Here is a 21,474-nt window from a genome sequence, read left to right on the forward strand (position 1 = left end):
TTAGGAGTTTCCACCAGGAATTAACTGTATTATTTCTATACCTCAATAAATTTTAGAGGGAAAAGAATAATAAAAGACAAAAATGCTGGATCTGTGTTTCTGGTAACACTGAGGAAAAGAAGCCTGCACAAAATTGCAGGAAAAGTAACACCAATTTGGCATGAAATATTTAAAAATCTACCTTTTAAGTGTGTTGCATGGCTGAAATAAAACTAAGGACTGCACAGAGGCCAAACAGAGCAAAAGCAGGACTCCTAGAGTGGAGGGGATCCTTGAGGCCAGGTTTTAGTTAGACTCCATTGAACCCTGGGGACCTGCAGGCATCCTTTTGTCATCTGTGGGTGCACAGTAGATAGGAGACAAAGCCCAGAGCCCTAGTCCAAGTGAGAACAGGATGACAACAGGTTTTCTAGCACGAAAGCCTTGTAAAAGGCTGTGAGGGTAAATCTCCAGGAGATTTTCTCCAGGAGAAAACCTGAGGTCACACTCACCTCCAAGATTCCTGTTGTCACCACCTGCGCCTCCAAAAGGCTTAGCAAGAAAATCCACTGCATTGTCAGGTCTGAAACACGCAGGCTTCATGATTTAAGCTAGTAATTTATAACTGATAACTACTCAGTATAAATTATTGTGATTTATTTTTTATCTTAAAATACTTTTGGTCGTGACTGGTATCTGAGAAGCACACTCACAATGACTTGATGAATTCCAGCAAAACAAGTGTTAAGGAATATCAAAGCACACACATGTACATGCGCTCTCTCTCTCTCTCTCTCTCTCTCTCTCTCTCTCTCTCTCTCACAAACACACACACACACACACACACCACACCACACACCAACAGATATTCAAGAATACAGGACCCATGAGTAAGGGGCTGCTGAAACAAAAATCTAGGTGACTTAAATCCAAACAGAACTAAGAATAATGGAATTATCTGGGATACAAAACAAATACATAATTTTCTTAAAAGAATAATAGAGGTACTGAATAAAAAAATAAACTGGAAAACAATGAAGTAGAATTGAAAAAGAAACTGATACAACCCATACAAATAGGAAATATGAAAACTGAAAGTCAGTGGAATATATAGTTGGAAAAAGTAAGTGAACAGCCAGACAGACCTAAATAATTTATCTAGAATTCATTACAGTAAGAAAAAGTCAAAGACGAGATGTTAGGAGACAGACATAGAACATATGGAGAGAATCTAAGGTATCTTTTGAGTTCCAGAAGGATGGTAGGAGAGATTAGAAAGAGGAAGCAATCAAGGAAATCATGGCTGAATATTTCTCTGATCTGTTGGAAGATCCTAGTCTTCAGCTTCACAAAAGTCAACAAATTGCTCACAGAATATAAAGAATACCATTTTCAGCATGAAAATAAAGAATAGTAAAAAAAAAAAAAGAAATTAAAAATAGGTAGAGAAAAGAGGACTAATGGCACAACACATGCCAATTAATTACATTTTGGCTGACTTGTGTTTTGGACAGAGACAAACTGAGACAGTTGTAGAAAACATTATTCAGTATTAAAGAGAATGGAGCACTTCTACATATAAGAGCAATTTTGAGACATGAATTAGACAAGATTTTAGAGAAGCTTTGATTTGAAAATGAATAGGATTCAGATAAAAGGTAGGGCAAAAAGTGATTTTTTCCAGTGGAGAAAGTAGTCATAGAATTTATTATAGAGGGGAGCTGGGCTCAGTGAATAAAATTTTGATTCTCCAAAGGTCTTGAACACCAGGAGTCTGGCTTTGTGAAGGGGGCAGAGTATGAGAAATGGGCTCTTACAGAAAGGTACAGAAGGAAACACTTACGTATGACAGATCTGTCGCAGAAGAAACCACAATGAAGTAACTGCCTTGAAAAAAAAATGCATTAACCCATACCTGAGTTGGGAACTCAGCCTTCACCACAGCAGGAAGAGGAGGGCACAAACAGACCCCTAAGGGGAAGCTGAGTACATCAGACACACAAGGAAGACAGGCATGACACAGCTCCTTAAAGGAACTCTGGGTTTAATGACTGGATGGTTGAGCATAAAGTGCATGTCCCAGGGCACATTGGTAAGCTTTATCAGCCTCAGAGAAGTCCATACTATCCACTATCACTGTCATCATATCAGAGTGATTAAGTTTTCTACTTACAACTATTTTTCCTTCGTAATTGATAGGTCTTTTGAGGAAAGTACTTTGCAACTATATAAATAAAGCTGTTCCTCCTCAATCTTTCATTGATGATCCTTTTCTGAATAAATTATCATGGTTCACAAATGATGTTTCCTATTTACACAACTTGTTTTCAAATTACCAGTTGACTTTCAGTTGCAAAGAAGAACTCACTCTCCTCTCCCTACATCTACTGCCCTATGGACCTATGGGTCCACCTGTCTACCCCTCTACATATCTATTTACCGTATACAACAGGAAATAGTAATTAATAAACAAGAAAAAAGCAGTCTTTAACTGCTATCAAATGGGAGGTAGCTTGGTTCTCATAGCTCAGGGATGATGTTCTGTTGAGTATGAATGGTTTCATCCAACAGAAAAATATTGAACGATGTCACTCTGTGATGGAATGAAACAAAGACGAGCCTACTCCATAATCCATTTTGGGCACAGCACAAACAAGAACACTGTCCAAGCCACAAACACCAAGCACATGTCGTCCCCCTCTGAAGACTGACATGAATGACTGTAGCTTCCTCTTCAGGTGTATAAATTAGCTTTGCTCCATTCACTCACCTCCTCCACAAGAACTGTTAAGCCAATCATAAACCTGTCCCTGTTTTCTGATAATACCCAATCTAGAACAAAATGACATTTCCTTGCAACCTCCTCCAATTAATCAAACTTAAGGCCAAACCCAGTAATAAGTACCCCTAATATCCTTGCACTGATATGCTCCACAGCTCCTCATGAATGTGCTCTCCCTCCTTGCAGAAAGCTAATAAAACCAATTTTATTCAACCACAAGAGAATCCTAGAGGGATTGCTAGGGGACAGCAATGATTTTGTAGAACAGAAACCTGCCAGACACCACCTTAACCAAATGATCAACTAGTATTACCTGAAATGGAACAAGCCAGCATCAGATTCCTCCTGGTAATGATGTACTGGCAAGAACACAGCATTGCTTTTGTAATATCCCTGCCAGAAACATACCTAAATCTAAGCATGAAGAAACATCATAGCATACCCAAGACATTTTACAAATAGTTGTTGCATATTGCTCAAAATATCAATTTTCAATAAAAGGAAATCTGAGGAACCAGCACATTAAAAATGGCAAGATACATGACAGGTATATATATGGGTGTGGAGACACATGATCCCGTACTATTGGGGAAACTAGTAAATGCTAATCAGATGTACACATTAGGTATACTGATTTAATCTTAACTTCCTGGTCTTGAGAACTGTATTTTGGGCATGTAAGAGAACATACTTATTTTGAAGCAACATAGCTTGAAATATTTAGTTGAAAAGGATATACATACTTGTTAGAACTATACATTTATGTGTGTGTCTGCACACATAGTGGGGGATAAAGAAAATGTGATAAAATGCTAACACTTGAGTGATCTGGGTAAAGAGTGTATGGGAATTCTTTTTACTAGTCTTGCAACTTTTCTGTAAGTCTGAAATTGTAGTCAATTCTTTTCTCCTGCAGAACATATTTTCCATGAAGTTTCTGTGAACACTGAAATATGGGGACTAGGGGATACGTAGGGACAGGTTCCTGTGAGCCTCTGGTCACATTTTTATCAATCAATGACATAATCTTATTTTATGTAATTATTTAAAGGAATCTTATTCAGTATACACTGATTGACTCATGCCCAATTGAAGCTTCTCTAGCACATTTATTTTCTTCTTGAGGAACATTATAGCCTGCTTATGGTTAGCTCTCCAGCATACTATGCTTAGGGGCCATCTGAAACAGTGGAATCACCAACATAAAACAATAAGGAAACTGTGACACTAAATATATGGCAAAAAGGACATTTGTTTGCAGTATGAGAACTGAAACGTTTTAAGAAGCAGAGCACTTCCTATCCCACTAAAGCTGGAATGTATGTGTGGGAGGCATGTAGGTAAATGTCTACTGTATACAACATGAGTACTGATTTTGGTGTTACCAAAATAAAATTTAGCAGGCAGAAAAATTCACAAATATGGAAGGTATGAATGATGAACACGTATATTTAAATCAAAGGTTAAAAAAGTTATTTTCTATCATTAAAACTAGAAAAAATAGTATAATAAAATGAATTATGGTTACTTGGCATAGGAGTTGTCCTGGGTGGAACAGTACTATTTAATTCAGGATATTATAGGATTGAAAGCTTGTCCCAGAAGTGCCTTAGAGACATCTGGAAATCCAAGAATTGTTGGAAGTCAGGTCAGGGTGGGAGAAATTATGGGAATCACTGGAAAAGGAGCATTGAGTTGATTCCATGAGTAGAGCTAAGGGGGAACCAGATCACGTTGCCTAAACCATAACTTATGAGGACTAAATAATTAAAAGAAAGCAGGGAAAAATCAAGCCTAACAAATTAGGAATGGGTCACAGTGAAACCTGTCTTTATTGTGGCATATTATTAAGGCATGTCTTGAGATAAGAAGCAGCATCAGACAGGTTTCAGTGAGGTTTCAACTTAAAATGAGAAGAAATTCACTGGTAAGAACCTTCAAATGAAATGAGCTCCTTTAAGAGATGGATTTGCTACTCTTGTATTCAATACAGCATCCAGCATTGCATACTGGAGTCAAAGAATCTAAGGGATACTTTGGATGATCTTTGAAAACTTGTCAAATTCTAGTTATCTTGTGTCTAAATTTTTGCTTCTTTATTTGGTGTCTTAACAAAAGATTTTTATACATTTCATCAATCATGAAACTGGTGTGATGTTATCTTTAAAATGTATCAAACTTATTAAAACATTTTCCCCCTGCAATTTTTGTCAAACAAAACTCCTGGAATATCAAAACACAGAAAAGTAAAAGCCACATCAACTTCCCATTGTATCCCACCTTCTCCCTTAAACCGTTGCTCTCTTATTAAGAGGCAACTGGTGTGAAGACACTTGGCATGTGATTCATGTTTCTTAGCTGCTCTGCTGGCAGCACATAGTCTTACCAGGCCAGGAAGTGGGCACTCAGGGATTGAGGGTGGCCTCTTATAAAAGCACAGTCCTGGGAATGCCACACTAGGTTGTGGTCTTTGGTACTAAGGATTTCTTTGAAATAATTTTAATTTTCTGCCAATTAGCATCAGGCTAAGGATAAAAATCTCAACAGCACTAACCATGAGCACATCTTCTTCCAAGGGTGTGTAGAAGCCCAAAGGACCTTAGAGATGTTACAATAAAACTGGCAGCTCTCACATGCCTTATTTCATCAACTCGAGGACCCTTCCGTTAGTTTCCCTCACTTGACCACAGAAAGTATGCAGAGAAGGAGATTTCCTGAGATTTGAACCATACCCTTGATCTGTCTTCTACTATTTATCTAAAGCCATTTAACTGTGTTTTTGATGAGTTTAGAATAGGGAAGAATGTTCAATAATGTTCAGTAATTGAGATGAATGTTCTGATTTTCTGAGGCTTTTTTTTTTTTTAAACACAGTGTCTTGGGCATCACATTTGTTAAGTATTAACCAATACTACATGGTTTGCAATAGCTGGTAGGAATAACAATAGCTAAAGACTCAGTCCATATTAATAAGAAAGCACTTTATACCCTTATTATTTATAAAAACAAATATTCATTCTTCATATAAATTCAATTCATTACACACTGTCAACACAATCCTCCAAGTAAAAATACGATCCACTATCTGGTTACAAAAACATAAAAAACAAGTGTACAAATCACTTAGAGATGTACTTTAGCTATACACAGAGAAGAAGACAATTTATCCATTTTGGCAACATAAGGGGTAAATATCTATATATCACAGTTAACACCTGTCAAAGAACTGGGAAATTAGAAGATTAAAGTTGACATTCTTGTTCTTAAAAGGAAGAGTCTTAATGAAGTCACAAGTAGCCATTAAAACAGTTTCTCTAACAATAGCATTCTGGCAACAAACATGGTTTTGATTTGCTAGATATCATTAATGAATTAAGTTATTAGAAAATATGTACTTAATATTTGTCACATGTAAAGCACTAAGAATATATGGAGATGAGAGAAATCTGCACCAACCTTGCAGTCAGGCAGCTCAACTTCTTATGGGCAAGAAGACAATGACACAAACAGGCGTAAAACAAGAGCGTGGGGTGCTAAATGTTATTTATTTTTAATGGAGAAAGACTAAAAGACTATTTTTGACTGATTCCATGTGGGAATTTAAAGGCCAAAACAAACAAAAATCTCAGTAAGTACTAACTTATTTGAACCATTTTATTGAAAAATGGTCAGTCCCGGTGTTAGCCTATTGATAATTGATTGGACATTTACCAGTTGTTGACATTTTCAGAAAATAGACTTAATTTGTTTAATAGATGTTTTAGGGAATGCAGTTTGGATTCCCATATGTATCAGGATACCTCTGTGTCTTAACACTTGTTTGCATGGGAGCCTGGGGCAGGAGATGAGCTGGGTAAAATTTTTAGTCCATCTGGGCTACTAAATCAAAATATCTTCCAGACTGGGTAATTAAGAAATAATAAAAATTACAAGGATACTAGAAACTATTTTCTCACAGTTTTGGAGGCTGGTGAATCCATGATCAAGGTGTCAGCAGATCCCATGGTAAAGGCTCACTCTTCGCTTTGTAGATGGTACCTCTTGCTATGTGCTTGCATGGCAGACAGGACCATGCAAGCACATAGCCAGTATGCTCCATTCAACCTTTAACAAGATCACTAATCTGTAATTAGCTCCCATAGGTCCCATCAGCACATACTATCACATTAGTGATTAAGTGTCAACATGCAAACTTGGGACAGTAGGGAGCACATCTAACCATAGTAGACTCATTGACCCTAGTTCCCTGTATGGATCTTTAGAGCACCAGGGAATTCACCCTGGCATCTCTTAAGGGAATGCACCTCCAAGGTGGGCTGAGGGGAGAACTCATCAAATGTACTAAAGCAAGGTGTCTGGAAACTGAAGGTAATTGAAGTTTGGTTTTAGCATAACGTTTTTATTTTATTTTTTAAAAATTAAATGCTGTGTGCTCCTGTTGAGACTTAATGAAATAATTAATCTGGAGTTTTGAATTCTGCAAATATTACAATGAAATTGATAATGGTACATTAAAATAGGTTGGAAATCACAATCTAGCACCTATACATATTATTATTTTCATTAAACCTAATTAATATTACACTATGCTTACTATAATTATATTATTCTCATTATAAAATATTTATATGATATACACTGTTTTTAAAATTATAGGTGTTCCACAGTAGAGATGATGTACAAGATGGGATAACTGAAATGCTTCTCTCAGAGGAACTTTCGAGTGGAAGAGTCCACTCACATTCAGACAGGGTTTCCCATTTTTTCAAGAAATGGCATAAACTTCCGTAAAAAGTTCAAGATGTAACCTATACCAAAATGTAGGATGGATGAAACCTTCATTTTAATGTTTTGAAGTAAGTTTAAACACTTTGATAGTTACATGTTTATGGATGTTTTCATCACCCAGTAACTTATCTTAGTCATAACGCATCATATGAAGAGCACTGATCCATTTGTATACAAAAGAAAATGGAAAAACAAATTTTTTTGGTAAAGCTATTCTCTCACTAATGCATTTATAAATAATACATTATTATTACTATTATTATTAGTGTAGACTTCTAAATACTACTCAAAACTAAAGGTTGGGAAGGTTTCCTTCTAATCCATTAAAAGATATTTTCACTTTACTTTTTCCCAAAGTATCAATATTGAATGTTATAAAAATACTTTTAGCATTTGCTTTCAAATAAAATATTCAACACTCAGTGCTTTCATGGAACATTTTCCCTTAAAAATCCATTATGCTGAAAGTAAATATCTACACGGAACCCACTAGACTGATGTAATTAAAATTAAATTTACAAAAAGGTAATAGAGATTATATCAGTAATGGTATGCAATTCAAATGTAACAGCTGAATCATTGTGGAATTTTTCCCCATATAATCCTATCTGGGATGAACAGGATGCTGCTTTTTCAAAGTTTTTTTTTTTTTTTTTTTTTTTTTTTAAATTCTTAGATCGGAGTATTATTTTTATCATGGCCATTTAATCATTTTATTACAAATTATTAATGCAAGAAAATCAAAGAGAGGCAAAAGCAAGAAAAGCCATGGACACATTCATCTGTAATTGCTGAACCAGCCACTCAGGCTGGCTGACGGATGACTGTGGAAAACTTGAAAACATTTCCTGGGTTGATTTCAGGCCTATAAAGATAAAGGCTATATTTATAACATTAGCCCAAGGATCCCTGTGATTCCCATTAGGTTTGCTTGAGGAGATTCCAGACTAAACAATGTTGCATATTTGAGGAAGTCCTATTAAAGAAAAACCTGTTGTGTCATTTCTTAAGCCTAGGACTTCTTAGCTTGACCTCTTAGAATTGCTTTTCTTCTGAAACAGCAGTACAAACTTTGGATTAAATTCAGAACAATCTCAAAAAGTCAGGAATTCATCTGAGGTGTGAAAATGATGACAGCTGAACCCATCAAACTTCCTTGACCTCTCAGGAGGGGTGTTTAGGAACCTTCTTGACTGATCCCATCTCTTTCTCCAGTCTCCAGCTTTGTCACTTCCCTCCCATCTCTGCACTTTATTTTCATTGTTCCAAATGTGATATTTTTTCTCAAATGCCTGTATCTGACTCCTGCATGCCCTCTTGATCCCAAGTGTTCCTACCTTGTCCTTTAGAATCAGTTGAAAGGCAGTTTTTTTTTTTTTTTCAGGAAGTCTTTTCTGTTCACTTGCAACCTCTGGGAAGGCCTACATTATATCTGCCCAATAGACTCCCAAGACTCAGTGCTTCAGATTAATGATACTCACAATCACCAAACCTTGCCCTCATCTCTAGCCTGCAGTTCTTGAGGACAGGAACCATGTCTATCTTGCTAGGAGCAGCATCCCCATTGCACAGCACAGGGTTAGCCAAATAATATGGTTCAATCAATATTTTCTGAACATATAATTCAAAGTTATTGAATGAGACTTCTATATGTTTTAGTCATTTTGGGATTCTCTATTTCAGTACCTGCTACACTGTAAGCTCTTAATAAATAAAAATCAGCTGAAATGGCATGCATACCTAGTTTCCTAAGAACAATTCTTTATACTTCAATTATCTATTTGAGGACCTCCTTTGCCCTTAGCTTACTTGAAACTATGGAGCTGGTTGGATTATTAGGGAAAAGGCACATTAACTATCAGAATAAAAGCAGAAATAGTCTCAGAAAGTGAGACCAATGTGAAAATGGGAAATGTATTACTCATTTAATGTTCAGGCATGTAGTCAAATCCAAGCTACAACTAAAGGGGAAAACAGCATTTACTAATGATGAGCAGTTTGAAACTAGTCTGTGTTGGGAAAAATTAGAGTGGTGATTATCTACAGGCAGGAGTGAGGATAGAGACTCACTAAGTTGAGACAGGAAGGAATTCTGAAATTGATAAAAATGCTCTCTATTCAGCTGAAGGTTTAGATTGTATTGATGTAGGCATCTGGCAGAACTCATCAAATGGTACACTTAGGATTTGTAAGTTTCACTGCACATGAATTTTGCCTCAAAAGGCAAGAACTATTAATATTGAATTCTACTTAATTATATGCATACTGAAATGCTAAGCATACAGTATATTGATGATTGCAATTTACTCTGAAATACACAAAATAAATGTTAACTGTAGAATCTAGGTGGTGGGTGTGTAAAATTTTTTCAACATTCCTGTATGTTTGAATTTTTTCATTAAAAAATGTTGCCAAAAGAACAGTAGCTGCTTGGCCTTATTTAGATGCAGGCATATTAATGCCCCAAAGTTAAACACTGAATGGTCTCAAGAGTCCTTTGGTTAGGAAAAGTCAGAATTTAAGATTATGGATGAAAGGATGTGGTAACAAAAAAATTCTAAGGATTGCAAATTCAAAGCCAGCCTCAGCAAAACAAGGCCCATCTTAGGAAAATGAAAAAAAATCTCCCATGTTGTTACTGATTGACTCATTCAATGAATATTTATAGACTTCTTAGTATGTACAAACCTTCCTTGGACACATTAAAGAAAACAGAAGTCCACACCTTCTTGGGGTTTAGATTTTCATCATTATCTCATGGTGGTGGTGGTAGGGTTTCTTCAAAGATGGAAAGGAGGCAGGGCATAGAAGCTGACCACATGGCAATTCTGTACTTGTTTCAGGCCTAAGACTATCCTTTGAAAGGAATAATGTGTTGGACATTAATTGGATCAAGGCAATGTGAGTTGGAATGAGGGGCAATCCACTTAGAGTGTCAGCATCTTCAGTTCCTGGTAGTGAATTCATCTGCCTTGTAAAGAAGAAAAAAATTAGTTTCAATTTTCTTATCTCTTGTTTTGTCTCATCCAGCAAAATGTATAATGTAGAAGACACAGAACATCTACATGTTGTAACCTTCTATGTCTAGACATAACCACACCATACACAAATTCATGCTCTGTTTCTTCTAGGGAGGGAGGAACAGAGTGGTTGTTATGGTTTATATATGAGAGGTTCCCCCAAAATCTCATGTGTGAGAAAATGAAAGACTTTTCAGAGATGAAATGATAGGGTTATTACATTCTTAACCTAATCAGTGAATTCATCTATCGATACAGGTTAAGTGGATGGGGAATGGGGCTGAAGTAGATAGGACACTGGGGGTGTGCCTTTGGGTTTATATTTTGCCTCTGGTCAGTAAAGCTCTCTCTGCTTCCTTTTTGCCATGTCCTGAGCTACTTTCCTCCACCATGATGTTCTGCCTCACCCCAGGCCCAGAGTTAGAGTGGACCATCTATGGACTGAGATCTCTGAGACAATGATCTAAAAAAAAAAAAAAAAATGTTTTCCTCTTCTGCATCGTTCTTGTCAGGGTTTCTGCTCACAGTGGTGTAAAAGCTGACTAAAACAGAAATTAGTACCAAAAAGTGGGGGTCATTGCTTTGCTAACCTGACTATGTGGTTCAAAACCTTTGAAGCTGGTTTGTGGGGGAGGAATTTTGAAAAGTTTAGAGATGCAAGCTGGAGAAGCTTTAGGATGTTGTAAACAGAGCTTAGTGGGGACTGCTGACAAGAAGGAGGACAGTAAAGATTGGGATCATGAGGTTTCAGAGGAGAAGGAGGAATCTATTGGAAGTTGGAGTAGAGGTCATTCATGCTATGATCAGAATTTTAATATCAACAATGACTTCTTTCTTTAAAAATAAATAACTAATTCATATATGCTAAAACAGTTGTTAAATTTGGGGAGTACATTCCCTGCTCATGTAAGTGTCCCAAAGTAAAAATTACCATAATTAAAGAAACAAGTTAAGCATTATAAATAACAGATAAATAGTCTACACAAGGTTTTCTGGAATGCATTTAAGGGGGAAAAGGAAGAAAAAAATGAAAGGAAAATGTGATTATAAAAATATAAAACAGGCCAGGTGTGGTGATGCATGCCTGTAATCCCAGCATCTTGAAAGGCTGGGACAGGAGGATTGCAAGTTCAAAACAAGCCTTAGCAAAAGCGAGGTGCTAAGCAACTCAGTGAGACCCTGTCTCTAAATAAAATACAAAATAGGGCTGGGGATGTGGCTCAGTGGGCAAGTGCCCCTGAGTTCAATCCCTGGTATCCCCTCCCCCATAAAAATATAATATTAAAATGTATTTTTATATAAAATAATATATCCACTAGATAAGTTTATTAAGATAAATTTTATTCACAAAAGTATTCCTTCATATAAAATAATACTGGAAAAATGAGTGAAAAGATCTTACTCATTCTGGAGATAATATTTATTACTATTACAATTGCTAACATGATAATACTTTGATTCAATCTGTTAAATCAGCCAATTGCTTATTTTTGAAGAAATGTGCTTCTACACAATATATGGTATAAGTATTTTTCAGATGATAGCTGCTGATGATTGGTAAGAAAATGTCAGAGTTATATGGAAGTCTCCAATTTATGTCATCCCAAGATAGATTATCATTTTGAGTATCAAATTTGAATATTAAAGCCATGTTGGAGTATTTGTCCAAAAGCCCAATAATATTTAGGGACAAGCTTGATTTAGAGATGCATTATGAAATCACTAATAACCACAGGGATCAAAAAATGAAAAGGTAAAATGAAAACACGGCATATACTCCATATATGGAATTAACACAAACATAATATAAAAATTAATTATTAATAATCCAACACAAACCATAATAATTTTTCCTCTAGATCTCCATTTCAACTCCTAAAACAATTCATTCAGTAAACACTTCTATTCCTAAATGAAACTAAAATAGTTTGGGTTCAGTTAATCTGTTGAAAAAAATCAACCAATTACTCAGCTGTTGTGTCCAATACTGTGTAATAAATGCAAATAGGTGATTCACAACTACTTCCACTTTTCTTCAATTCCTGCCACTTTTGCATACAGGCCCTGCCAGAGGAAGCAGAAGAGATTCTGAAGCCTGAATTGTATCCCAGAATGCAACCACTAAACCTCCATGGAAATAATGGTTCGCTGATTAAATTTCTGCACATGCTGTCCTGAAATATTAATATATAAATTAGGCTGACAATTAGAAACACTATAAATAACATGTTCAATTTGATGGCTTGGCTACTGTAATAAATTTAACAACTGTTTCTCCCTCTTGCTGTATTCATTTTCACCTTGGGGTTAAGTGGTACAGGCTAAAGTGCTTCTGGAACAAGAGGCATTTGCAGAAGGCTAAAGTGTGAAATTAATTTTCCTTGCACTGGCTTTATTCCTGTTGACATAAAGGATCCACATCAAACATTTCACACTTGCAAATATCCTCTCTTTCATAGTGATTTTTTTCTTTAAATACCATTTAACTAATTTATGCTTTGTGAGAATATAAGCAGGAAAGAAAAACTCAACATTTAAGACCTCCTTAGGAGCTGCTCCACATACTTTCACATACACTGCTTCACTAAATATTTTTTTTTCTTTTCACTAAATCTTAATCATGTAAAGGAAATATTAATATGGTCTCTATTCTATACACGAGGAAGCTCAAAGTTGGCATGAAACTTGCCCAAGTGCACAAAAGTTGCTATTGGTCAATCCATGGCTTAATTCAGACTGCACACTTCAGAGTCCAAGTTCTTTCTACCTTCCCCATCACTGAATTTATTTCTTTACCTTTACTGCCACAAGCAATTGTCTTTGCATATATACACTGCTATGTGAACCAGTCTTGCATCTGATCACAAGCATTATATGAAGTCTGTTTCACGTCAAGGGCAGCATAGGCCCCATTTGCTGTAATGTAGGAGGGCAAGACTGAGTGACTGCTTCTTCAAGCCAACTCAAGCACTGGGGGGAACCTGACCCAGTAAGCACAAGTGCGATTTGGATAATATTTCAACTCTATAAACTGTGCCGAGAATTTCATCCTCACTACTGTTATTAACAGAAGTGTTTTAAAGATGAGTCTTTAAAGCTAATCCTGGATAACACACTGCACTACATAAAGATGATTAACTTGTACAATTATATTAGATTTAAATTCTTTTTCTAGATGGCAATGAAGGTTTATTCAAAAATAACCATTATGCATATTTAAGTGGTACTCTATGATGTTGTAGCCTACTTGTTCAGTCAACTAAACAGAGAATTATTCTCTTCAGGTTTCTACGGACAATAAATGATTTGCCTAAACACATATGTCATAAGATCAGTGACTGTCCTGATTCTAAGATCTGGCTCAGAATCCTCACATATATCTAATGAATCTTCAAAAACAGCCTGAGTGAAATTCTTTTTACTGTAAGTTAAACATCATCTCATCTTTCTAATGCTGTGACAAAGTACCTGAAATAATCAACTTGAAAGGAAGAAACATTTATCTGGCTTATGGTTTCAGTCCATGGTCACTGGGCTCTATTTCTTTGGGTCTGTAGGAATACAGTACATCATCGCTACAGCACAGGTGAGGGAGTTCTTCTCACCTCATGGTGACCAGGAAGCAAAGTGAGAGGAAAGGGCAGGAGTTCCAATAACCTAATTTTGAGGGCACACCTCTAATGACCTAAATTACTTCCACTAGGCCCACCTTCTAAAGTTTCTACCACAGTCAAAAAGCACAAGAGGCTAAAAATCAACACTTTAACATATAGGCGTTGGGGGGATATTCCAGATTCAATTTATGAAAGACACTAAAGTGATTAAAAAAAAACTGCAACTACTTGAATAGGGTAAATAGTGACACTATTAAATAGTATACTTTATATTATGAGCATCATGGGGAATAACTTTTCTACATATGAAATGAAAAAATCATTACTATAAACTTTTGCATAAAACTTTCAACATGATATGAAGACAAAATATATAGACTCATATTAGAACTCCAAGTCAAATAAAACTACATTAACCAAAGATAATTTAGAATATATTAACCAACTCAAGGGAAACCAAAGTATACACGTTTTAGCAAAGAAAGTTAAATATGTGAAACTTAAAAATGTTATTAAGAAATAACCTTCAATAAAAAAAATAAAATTCGTGAAAAGAATTCCTAATTATTTTTGAATTTGATCACTGCGTCCTCATATAAATTAAAAATCAGGATCACCTTATTGCTCTTTTTACTCTACAAGTACATATTTATATATGTTATATTTATATATTATATATTATTGTGTATTACCAGAATGTCTTAGAGATCAACCAATTTCAAAATACACAATAAAATTATGTACAAATGCATTTTGGCAACTCTAGTATTTTTCTAACAATTCCAGAACTATTCAAAAAGAGCCAAATGCTGCTTTATTACAGGGAATATAGGTCAGAGATAATTTAGAAAAAAAAATGGATTTCCTTAAAAATTACATTGTGTGCTGCAAAGTTCAATGGATTGGGAGTCATATGAACTAAATGCAAGTTCTTCTCGTAACTAGGCAGATGTAAGGTTTTAATGTTTCATCAACTGGTAAAATATGGGTGGGGAAGGGTGAAAGGGTAGCAGTGGAGGAAGGATGTTAAAATTATATAGCATCCAAGGTTATTCAGAGTTTGAAAATTGTTCTCAGTCCTTACGTATCTTCAGACTTGAGCGTAACTGTTTTACTGTGGAGGAAGATAGGAAGGGGCCCTTCATTGATGAATCAATCACCAAGAGCAGATGGGTGCACGCCCCAGATTCACCCAGCATTCTCCACGTCCCTCTCAGACACTAACCCCCTAGGACTCACTCCACTGAAGGGGCATCAAGAGAAGGTGCAGAGGTGTTAAGTGTATAACCTTGGTTTTGGGGGACAGTCAACTATTGTGCTTTCAGAGTATTGTGAGAACCACCTACTTGCAGATGGGCAGAGGATTATGTATGTCTCCTTATCTACATTCTACTCTTTCAAATTGGACAATGTCTGCCTTTACTCTCTAATTGTATGTGATTCGTGTTAAATAGAAACTTGTGGAGGTAGGGCCATCAGACATACAAAGGTCATCGCAGGCTGAAGGAGAAACTGGAGGTTCAGGGATCTGTGAGGAATCCAATAGGTACTTGTGGAGCCCCAAAGAATGAATGTCCATTAAGGTGAGCTGTAAAGTCCTGAGCTAGGGGAGCATGTTGAGCTTTTGGATTGGATGGTGCTATGGTCTGTCCCCTCAAAATTCCTAGGTTGAGATTCTAATGACCAGGTGATGGTTTTAGGAGATGAGGCTTTTGAGAGATGATGAGGACATAAAAGCAGGGTTCTATTGCATGGGGTTACTGCCTCATACTAGAGACCCCAGAGAATTCATTCACCCCTTACCCCACAGAAGCACCCAATGAAAAGATGGCCATCCATGAACTAGGAAATGGGCCCTCTATACATGCCAAGCCTGCAGGCATCTTGATCTTAGACTTTCCAGCCTCTAGAAAAATGTTTTGTTTATCAGCTACCCAGTTCGTGGCAATTTGATACAGCAGCCTGAACAGATGATGACAAATCAGCTTTACTGGTTTATAACAATTCAATGGTAATGACCTTCCAGAACATATTGAAAAATATCTTTTTAAAAATGAATTTAATATGACATGTCAAAGTGCATTCTACTATCACTTATGACTAATTAGGATAAAAAATGAAAAAAAATTAAATGTTTGCAGTATTCAATTTCATAGAATGTGTATACTAAAAAGATCAAGGCTGATCTTTTAATTTAAATGATGAGAAAACTGAAGCCCCAAGCGCCCAGGGGATATTTCCCAGAATCTTGCTCTCCTGACCTCACTCGAAAATTACAGGACAAAAAAACGTTCTTAAGCATACTGCATTCCCCGTAGATGTGACAGACGTCTTGATTATTTTATACTGCTCAGAAATTATTGAGATATAAAGTCTTGGTCACAGTATTTGAGTTCTCACCACTACACATAAATTTCCATATGATTTGCATTAAAATGAAGTTCCAATTCTTCAGAAACACTATACAAGTCATAAGACTATAACATCCTATTAAGTGTTGAATCACTGATAATACACAAGGCTTTTAGACAGATGTAAAATACCCAAGATTAAAATTTCAATCAACTGTGGTAATAATACAATTGTAAATTGTAATTTACTAACATCCTGACCGCTACAATTACAGTATAGACCCAAAACTTTTAATGTTGTAAGAACTTTTAGATGAAATATGCCAACATGATGAATTAAAAAACGAAAAAACATATTCAAGAGAACATTATTATCCTGTCAAGAAAACTGGTTCGTCTTCCTAGTAAAATTTTCCTAAAGCCATATGTATTGAGCCTAATATTCCTACACAAGTGAATAAAACAGATTGGCACATAATAAAACTTTACAAATCCGACTTCTGATAATTTCCATATTTATGGTGGGAGAAGGCTGTTCATTGATCACTGAAGGCTGGAGCTGAGGCAAATTCAGCAGCGATGATGCTATAATGCCTGCAGTACAGAGCTGGTGACTCGGAGCTTTGGAGTCAGTGGGTCAGACAGGACATGACCTGTCTGGTCTGTGACCTTGGGCGAGCTTCTAAACTTCTTTGAGCTTTGGTTTCTTTCATAGTAAAACAGAGATAGTAATTGTGACTTTCTAGTAATCTGTAAATAATAATTATGCCACATCCTGGGTGAGTGTTAAACAAACCTATTATAATCACATTGTCCCACAGCTATCAATTAAGTCACGTGCAGCACAATGCCCCAGCCTACAATGGGCCACATATACAACACTGGCACTCTGATTATAGTGGAATTGAAAAATTCCTGCCAACCCAGTGCCACTGTAGCCTCTATAACAGTGTCACAGGCAAAACATTTCTCATGTTTGTGGTGATGTTGGTATCAAAAAACCTGTGAAAACAGTCTTATAGACATATAGTATAGTCAATTAAGTACTGCACATAATACTTAATAATATGACTATTACTGGTTGTATTTACTAGACTTCAGAGTGTACTCTTCCTACTTCTAAAAAAAAAAATTACTGTTATGGCGGTAACAGCCTCTTACATCTTGGCTGACGGCCTCCCTCCATTGATGATTTTTTCTGTAAGTATACTCCATGATGTTCAAACAATGATGGGATTGCCCACCCCACCAACTCATTTCTTAGAATGTATGATGTAGTTAAGAGACACATAACCATGTTTCTCACAACAATCCTAAAAGTAACTCTAGATAGGGCAGAGTTGGAGAGGAAAGGAGGGGGCATGGGGTTAGAAATGATGGTGGAATGTGATGATTTATCCAAAGTATATGCATGAAGATATGAATTGGTGTGAATATACTTTGTATACAACCAGAGATATAAAAAATTGTGCTCTATATGTGTAATAAGAATTGTAATGCATTCCACTGTCATATATAAATTTTTTAAAAAAGGTAGGAACTATGATACAACTTTGACAGTTGTGGAAATGGGAGCACGGCAAGGTTAAGAAACTTCTCCAAATGTACCCATGGTGGACCTACCCATGACCTTTGGTAAATGCTGTGTAGGAGGAATCCAAGCAAAGAGAAGCTAATGCCTCAAAATCCTAACAGAGACACGTTATGTGAACATGCTGAGCATAACAGCTACAGCCAAATACTAAACCAATAAATAATAAATAAGAACGTTGGAACTGCATGTGAATATTTTTTTACAATATAAACAGTGCAAGGATTCATACTGACTGGAAGGTCAGTGGTCTGACTTATTGAATTATTGGTGTTTAGCAAAGACAAAGCTTACTATTTTTATAGCCATAAATTGCATTTTCTGTGCAAGAAATAGTATTAGAGCAGACTAATATAATAGTTCTAACATGTTTTCTTAAGCATCTAAATTTCTTAAAGGCTGGGAAGTGAAGGATCAGAGGAAGTAAAAACCAACTGTTATTTTGCAATATTTCCCCACCTAACAAAAAAATACAGCCATAACACAATCAGTTTTAAAGCATTTTTTCAATCTAGTGTGTAGGATCTAGTGCACATCTTCTAGAGTTTTTTTTTTTTCCCACAACAGTCTTCTATTGAAAAAACTATTGCTTTTGTGAGAAATATGCTGGCACTTTTAAACTGAGGCTATTAACAATATTGAACACAAAAGACTGATGTATAGTTGCTCTAAAATATTAGCTGAGATAAGCAGAATTATATTCACTATAGTGAAGAGAAATTATGAATATAGTGCACATATGGAAAAGACACATCTGTTTCTTCTAGGAAGCCATAAATATTGTAGAGGCTTTAACAAGTTATGTTTAGCTACACTACCTTGATTTAGATACTAGAGTGTTATTGTGTTAGTATAAAGGATAGAGCTTAAGTTGTTTATAATTTTTATACACACATAGTAGTTTAAACCCAAATTTTTCATAATATCATGATGATTAAAATGTTAGTCAATAGAATAAAAATACATAAGGAAGGGAAAGTTCTTTATATTGGTCTTCCTATTTTATTACTAACATTGCTTCTATTTTAACTATGATGAATTTCATTGCAGTACAATGTTAGGGCATAGTAACGCCTAGTTAAATGACAGTTGTTGTCATCATTTAAGATATTGCCTGCTATTACTTTTTTTCTTTGTGACCTTTCAGAATTAGAAAGTGGGTGGGAGGGCATGGTAACAGGACTAGCTCCACTCCACCTGGCTAAAACATAACCAACACTCCTTATCTGGGCTGTGACCTATGGCTTGTTGAATTTTCTGTGCCTCAGTTTTCTCATACATAAAATGGGAAGGATAACAGAATGAACTGCATAGGTTTAGCAGAAGAATGAATGATTTAATATATAAAATGCTTAGGAGTTTAGGAGGAATGATGGGTCCCAGTCCTTTTCCTTCCCCTTATCTACTAAAGTCTTGCTTAGTAGGTCCGCAGAGACATGGCTTAAGAATGTCTTTTTTTCCTCTCATCCTATAAGGGCATTGAAGACTAGAATCAAGTTTGTTATTGTGCCAACTTTATGTTGCCAATTTTTAACCAAATGATGGATGTATAGTAGCTCTTCAAAAAATTTATAACTACCAAATTCAACAGGTCCCAGAAACATATTGTGTGATTCAAAGGGGAGTCATCTATAGGATGTCCAGCAAAGCACAACAGATAGTTGATGAGGGGGGAAGACCCATCACTGAAAAGTTTGAATCAAAGTCCTGCAATGGATGTCGCTGCTTTTCTCTGTTGTTCCTATTTTATTCTGTTGTGGTATTTCAGCCATGTCCTCCACTGGACTGCAAGTTCCTTAAGAGCAGTATCCCAATAGCACATGGGTCAGTTTTCTTCCTTGTGAACCAGAGCTACTTCTTGCTCTCTCCTCCTGCTCTGTTGTCCAGCCAGAAGGCAGGTCTGTATCAATGGTTACCTAGTCCTCTGGTTTGCTAGGATATATAGACACTAGGAGCCACGGCACAGGGCCAGTGGGGAAAGGAGTGAGAGGGTATAGTCTTTATTCCCTAGGGCCCTGCCCTGTCAGGTAATCTGGGGCGTGCTACATTATATCCCCTTATGGGGGCTTTCTCTGCACAGTTAGCAAAATGCTCTTTATTCTGGGCTGTTTGGACCCACAGGGGTAAGAGCTTAGTTACTGTTTGTCCCAGGGTGGTACACTGATCTATGCACTATGTCATTTTTTTTTCTCTCCCTGTACAGTTTTGCTGACAGTCTCCTTTCTTAAGTCTTCTAGAATGAACTTATTTGGTGTGCACCCTGTGTTTCCTGCTGGAACGAGCCGATTCATCCTCTGGGTGAATAAAGGGAGAGCTATAAAACCCACGGCCGTGTCTCCTCCGGCTGTGCAGTCACTCAGCCACTCTCCTCCTCTCAGACCCAGTTGGGACCCGAATGCTTTTCCCTCACTCCTATAAATCTCTCCGTGAATTCTGAAATGATACAGGCTTCTCTATTCATTTTCTTTTTCTTTTTTCTGCAGGGAAATTTGTTAAAAAGAAGACATCTGTGATAAAGTAGGGACAATTTCTTGTATCCTGTTTTTGCATTTTGAATTTTGTTTTGTACTTTTTGGAAACACTGTTTCATGTGATCACATTCCAGTGCCCGTCTTTAAATTAGCGCCAGGCGATAATACAAATCATTTGTAACACAGTATGTTTCCATTGGAAACTTTATTCTGTAATTACTCAGTATTTTTTTCAATGAATAAGTGAGAATAAACTTAAAAATAGACCACTGCAAGAAATATAAGGGGAATTACTATTTTCAAGAGATTGCAAATATAACAGAGATGCTTCTACTTTTAAGTACTATTCACTGTATATTTCCTGAAATCTACTATGGATACTGTAGTAACTTATGCTTTGGGGAATAGAAATTTATGTTTATTTATAGTGAACTTATGTCTCTGTGATGTTTGGAGACTGTGGAATTAGGACAACAGATAGAAACTTATTACGTGGGTTTTATAGCTCTCCCTTTAATTTTTTTTTCTTCTGCAGATCTAGTTTTATCATTACACACACCTTTTTGTTATTTATAAATCAATGGAATTTTCCCAAAGGTGCTATTCTGTATCTGTTTATTTTGGCTTTAAAGGGAGGGCAAATAACAGAAACATGGAGTTAGAAATTTGTAAAGCAACATGATAATAAACCTTTTTTGCCACAAATAACCCTAAACCCCAGAAAGGTCTAGAAGCACATTCTATGTCTTTTCTATCTATATACATATGGTTTGTTATTAACCCTTGTGTGTGTTTCTCTTGTGCTTATTTTCACCTTTGTTTGCATTTTGTCTTCCTTGTCATGTCCACTATTCTTGATGTTAGGCAAAAGAGCCAGA

This window comes from Marmota monax, unplaced genomic scaffold, assembly GCF_021218885.2.
Source record: "Marmota monax isolate L192 unplaced genomic scaffold, Marmota_monax_Labrador192_F-V1.1 WCK01_AAM20220418_F8-fsc00009, whole genome shotgun sequence".
NCBI lineage: Eukaryota > Metazoa > Chordata > Mammalia > Rodentia > Sciuridae > Marmota > Marmota monax.